This window comes from Chiloscyllium plagiosum, unplaced genomic scaffold (assembly GCF_037043375.1).
Source record: "Chiloscyllium plagiosum isolate Xiang-an unplaced genomic scaffold, Cpla_swu_hap1 HiC_scaffold_48, whole genome shotgun sequence".
Taxonomy (NCBI): domain Eukaryota; kingdom Metazoa; phylum Chordata; class Chondrichthyes; order Orectolobiformes; family Hemiscylliidae; genus Chiloscyllium; species Chiloscyllium plagiosum.
The window spans coordinates 7,884,240-7,890,239 of record NW_028270186.1 but is presented as its reverse complement, the minus strand read 5'-3'; the positions used below and the strand labels follow the sequence as shown (position 1 = coordinate 7,890,239).

The window sequence follows — 6,000 nt, the reverse complement described above, 5'->3', positions numbered from 1 at the left end:
TACATAAATATTTTAGAGAGTTTCACGCTCTTTTTGAAATTGTTTCTTGGAAATTTGCATCACTATGCAAAATCTTATCATGCTGTGAGCAATGTGGGCGATTGCAAGATAAGTGGCAGAATTGGGCAAGAAGTTTAGCGAGCCTCATCCAATGAGTGAGATCAACTCATTGCATTGTGTCTGCTTTACTCAAGTAACATGGCAAGATTTGACAAGGCAGCGGCAAGTTCCCACCTGAAGCTTATTATTGCTTGTTAAACACCTTGCTCGCAGTCAAAATCGGCCACACGTACCCATATCCACAGACAGCGGCGCCCAACATGAGCCAAACTCAATGAACTATCATGACATTTCTCCAAACCATATACAGGATGCTACGGCACCAGTAAACAACATTGTAATGCTGCGATTAGGCCTCCATGCACTCAGGGACACACACACCAAGCTCACGTACAGGGCCATGGTACAGATCCAGCCTGTTTGCTATCATACGTTCATTCACTCTGAGCCTCCTTAGGTCCCAGCAGCACTCTTCGCTTGCATTGCCCTCCCTCAGTCAGAGATGCCAGGCTCCTTTTACTGCTGTCTTGCTATGTCATTTATCACAGACGTAAAGACAGGAAGCTTGCCGTAGCTGTCAGCAGGCCTCAGTCTCATCAAGAGTTGTGCCATTATTTAAGAGAAGATGTCAGGAGAAGCCTCGGAACAATTGACCTGTGAGTCTGAAATCGGTGGTGACTATGTGTTGGAGGTGATTCTGAAAGATAGGATTTACATTCATTTGGATAGACAAGGAATGATCAGGGATAGTCAGCAGGTTTTGTGTGAGGGAAATCATGTCTCACAAACTTGATTGAGTTTTTTGAGGAAGTAACCAAAAAGACTGATGGGGACAGAGTGGTAGACATGGTTTACCTGGACTTCAGTAAAGCCTTTGACAAGGTTCCACATGGTAAATTATTAGTAAAGTTTGATCACATGAGATTCAGAGTGAGCTTGCCAATTAGATACAAAATTGGGTTGACGGTAGGAGACAGGGGAGTGATGGAGGCTTGTTTTCACATTGGAGGTCTGTGACTAGCAGTGTTTCACTGGGATCAGTACTGAGTCCACTTTTGTCTGTCATTTATATCAATGATTTGGATGACAGTATAGGGGGCATGTTGAATCTGTTTGCAGATGGCACCAACATTGGTGGTATACCCAGGGCCCTGGGCAGTGTTGTAGAGCAGAATTAAGGGTTCAGTTACATAATTCTTTGAAACTTACATTACAGATAGACAGGGTGGTTAAGAAAGCATTTAGAACACTTGCCTTTATTGTTCAAGCCTTTGAGTATTGAAGTTGGAACGTCATGTTGAGGTTGTTCAAGATGTTGGTGATGCCTCTTCTGGAGTACAGTGTACAGTTTTGGTTGCCCTGTTATAGGAAGCATATTATTAAACTTGAGGGGGTTCAAAAAAGACTTACCAAGAACTTGTCAGGAATGGAGGGTTTGATTTGGAGAAATAAGTTGGATAGACTGGGACCTTTTGCATTGGTGTGTAGGAGGTTGAGAGGTGAACTTGTCAAGTGTTATAAAATCATGAGGGGCACAGATAAGGTGAATAGCAAATGTCTTTTCCCTAAGGTGGTGGAGTTTGAACCTAGGAGGCACATTTTTCAGGTTGGCAGGAGAAAGATTTAAAAAGGTCATGATGGCCAACTTTGTTTACACAGAGAGTGGTTCATGTGTGGAATGAACTGCCAGAGGAAGTTGTGGATGCAAGTACAGTTACAACATTTAAAAGATATTTGGCTAAGGACATGAATAGGAAATGTTTGGAGGGGTATGGGCCAAGCGCAGGCAGGTGGGACTAATTTAGTTTGGGAACATGGTCGGTGTGGACGAGCTAGATTGAAGGGTCTACTTCCATGCTGTATGACCCTATGACTCTAAAAGGGTAGCATTTGTTCAGGCATTCCCAGCACAATAAGTCAATGGCAGCTTCTGACACCAATTCAGACTCTGCTTGGCATGGTCAGTGATGATCCTGTCATTCAGGTTGAAGAGCCAAGTGATGACAGCATACCGTGGTCTTGACTCTCTCGGCACTATTCTGGGCTCTTTTCCTCATGCAACAAGACTTTAAGGTGGCAGAGCAGGAGCTGGCAATTTAGCCCATCAAGTCTGCTCTGTCATTCGGTGAGGTCATGGCTGATCCGATAATCCTCAACTACATTTTCCTGCCTTTTCACCAAAACTCTTAATTCCCTTATTGATTAAAATTCTGTCCATCTCGGCCTTGACTGCACCTAATGATTCTGCTTCAACAGCCCTCTGTGGTAATGAATACCACAGATTCACTACCCTCTGGGAGACTTCAGGAAGCTGGCCACAGTTGACAGCAGGTCTCAGTCTAGTCAAGGAAAATCATTTTTGTCCAAATCTTCCTGCCACAAGAAGTCAGCCACAAAATTAGATACCAGAAGAGGAGACATGCAAGTATTATGGAAAATGAAAGTAGGTGGCACAGCCAGTACTGTTCAAGCAGAACGTGAGGTTTTCTGAACATGGAGATGGATATGCTGAGGGCATGGAGGTTAGTGGTGTTAGAGTTTGGGTTGGGTTAGGTCACGTGGACATGATGTTACTGGCATTCATGAAAGTGGCTGAGCATGAGACTTCTTGGGAGGTGCATCCAGCAGCAGAAATAAACTCGGTCTGAGGAATCCGAGAAAAGATATTGTACTTGCATTGGTGAAATGGAGAAGGTCACTGACCTTCTTCCTGTCATGCTATGTATTTCTCCAGATGGCTGAGACTTCACAAATCTGGGCAGCATCCCCCAGACCATGCTGACATAGTCTGCTGTGGTGCCTTCACCTGCTGCTCTGAGGGAAGAGTATAATCTGCCCATTCACCACCCTGCCCAGCAGGATGTTCAGTGCCATGCAAGGAAGCAGTTTCCCATATCTGGGGAAAATGTCAAATACTGTGTCATGTAACTCAAGACTGACAGTACTTTTCAGGACGCAGATTCAGGAATGCCGATCAGGACCTCTGACGAAATGAGACTTGTTCGGAGAATGGCACGTCATGAGGTACAGCAGAAAATGGGCATGATACTCACTGTAACGACTCAAATGTCAACAAATGTAGCCAATTTGATAACAAGCAGCAAAAGCACTCCACCAAATTTGATGTGATTTGCACTTAGCCAAAAATCTATAAGAATCAACCCCTGTTTTTCTTGGCACCTTCTTTTCACAATTGCAATGTTTATCTCAGTCTCTGCATTTTTCACTGTCACACTTCATTAATTTGCAGTTGTCGTGTAATTATTTGCTTGTTCATTCACTTCCAACAAGTAATTAAACAACCAATTCTATGGACCTAAAATTGGAAGTAATTTTTTTCAGGCAAGGTCACTCTTCATGACAACTCAAGAATTGATAGAGACACTCTGTGGAGTACATCAAAGGCTCACATGATAAGTACAGCGCCTGGTTTTGGTCTGAGCTATGCAGACAGATAAAACAAGAGGGTAGCTGATACTAAGACACTCTTAGTTCCTTCTTAAAGCTGATAGAAGGGAGGCTAATTCAGACTTCGCAGGGAAAACCTGCCTGAAAGTTTCACTTGGATGATGTGCAGAATTTGGTGCATATCATGGGTGAGTTATAGAAATTATCAAGCACGAGGTACTGAAACTACACATCACAAACTAGCGGAACTGCTGTTAAATAGGACATGTCTGTGCTATGGTAGTATGAAATATTCAGCATTAAGTTGGGTCAATGCACTCTCAGTCATGAGCACAATTCAATTTCTGACAAGAACAAATGGCACTTTGTTATCTATGGTTAGCAATGGTGTTTACTTTGAGGGTGGCCTAATTGTTGGTGTGACAACATTGATCATGGGATTTTTCTAACATCCATGTCAGGTGAAGCAGCAAACAGGTCAGCTGCTCTTCGTCCTCTGCCAGTAAAACAACCCAATTCAACTGAGCTTCAACTTCCAGAGCTGAAACAGGAAATTCAGCCTAACATGTCCTGGCCAACGCTGATACTTTACAGGGACATCCTCCAACCCTTTTTCAACTCATTCCATGAGGAGAACCTTTCTATTTCCTTTTCTCTCATATGTATCCAGTTTCCCTAAAATGTATCCTTCTATTTGCCTCAGCCATTCTTTGTCGTACATAGGTTCACATTTTTACCATGCTTTTGGGAAAGAGGTCTCCACTGAATTATCGATTGGACTGATGGATGACTACATCATAGTAATTCAGACATTTCTTTCCAGCTTTTTGCAAACTCCTTGACTGAATAATGCAGGGGATGTGTAGCTTCTTTGAACAAACTGCAATGGTTCAAACAGTTAACTCACTACCATCTTCTTTAGGGCAATGAGGGTTGGGCAGTAAATTAGAATTTCAAATTTTGACTCAGCAACAATGGTAGAATGATAGGACTGAGTGCAACAAGGGGATCTTGAAAGCAGGTTGGAGAAGTCTCAGCCATCTGGAGAAATGCACAGCATGGTGGGAAAAAGGTCAATGACCTTCTCCATTTCGCCAGCACAAGTGCAATATCTTCTGTCCGACCTCAGACTGAGTCTCTCCCTACTGCCTGATACAACTCGCAACAAGGCTCATGCACAGCCACTTTCATGAATGCATGTGACATGATGCCTCGTCACCCTAACTCACCCCTAACTACAACACCAATAACCTGCAACCCTCAGCATATCCATCTCACGTGTTCAGAAAAGCTGTCCTTCTGCTTGAACAATACGAGCTGTGCCACCCACTTTCATCTTCCATAATATTTGTCAGTCTCAGTCTCTGTTACCAGAAACAGTCATTGACTTATTGTGGTGGGAATACCCAAACAAGCACTATCCTCCTTGACTAGACTGAGGCCTGCTGTCAACTATGGCCAGCTTCCTAGCGTCTCCTACAGGGTAGCAAATCTGTGGTAGTCAAAACCACAGAGGGCTATTGAGGCTGGGTCATTAGATATAGTCAAGGCTGAGATAGACAGATTTTTAATCAGTAAAGGAATTAAGGGTTCTGGCAAAAAAGGCAGGAAAATGGAGTTGAGGATTAAGAGATCAGCCATGATCTCACTGAATGTTCTGCATGTCTGCTGCAGAACAAGAGCTTGTATGATTGTGAGGTGCTGTTGAAGGAGCTTAACTCGGTGGCTGTGAGATATCTAGTGAATGGCACATGTTTGCCTGTGGTTATCAATTCAGTGGGCTGTTTTGAACTGAATAGTGATGTGCTGAAGCATCATTCAAGGGGTTGATGCAAACATCCAGAATCCACTCAACTGATCAATCCTTAAACAATCTTCAAGTTGATGGTTATGTTCGAACTATTTCAGGATCCTGAAAGGAACTGATGGAATAAATCGAGATAAACTTTTTGCACCGGTGAAGGAGCCAAGGGTCAGGGAGTCCAGGACTAGAGGGCATAGGTTTAGGGTGAGAGGGGAAAGATATAAAAGAGACCTAAGGGGCAACATTTTCACACAGAGGGTTGTACATGTATGGAATGAGCTGCCAGAAGAAGTGGTGGAGGCTGGTATAATTGCAACATTTAAAAGGCATCAGGAGAGGTATATGAATAGAAAGGGTTTGGAGGGCTATGGGCCGGATGCTGGCCGGTGGGACTCGACTGGATTGGGATATCTGGTCGGCATGCATGAGTTTGATCGAAGGGTCTGTTTCCATGCTGTAAATCTCTGTGACTCTATGACAAGCAGACATGACCTGAGCATTAGAGTCAGTCATCAAAGAAACAAGAGTCCCATTCAACACAAGCTGCAGCTTCTGTCAGAACTCTGTCCAAAGTGATCTTCCGTCTCCCTTGGGTTACTCATCAGAAAGCAATAATATTTACAGTTCAGCAAAGAGGCCATTAAGTCAACAACTCTGTTCAGCTTGGATACATCAACCCCAACTATCCGCCTTTCAGACCATATCTCTCAATCCTTCCCTGTCCATGC

The 6,000-nt window shown here is 43.6% G+C and overlaps 1 long non-coding RNA gene across 1 annotated transcript in view; it reads right to left on the bottom strand.

The window, feature by feature from the left end:
* The window catches only part of LOC122543068 (uncharacterized), a 42,838-nt gene continuing 36,838 nt past the window's right edge, over positions 1-6,000 (bottom strand). The window contains exon 4 of the long non-coding RNA XR_015754823.1: positions 1-1,419. This is a non-coding gene — a long non-coding RNA (uncharacterized LOC122543068). The remainder of the gene's footprint in view (positions 1,420-6,000) is intronic.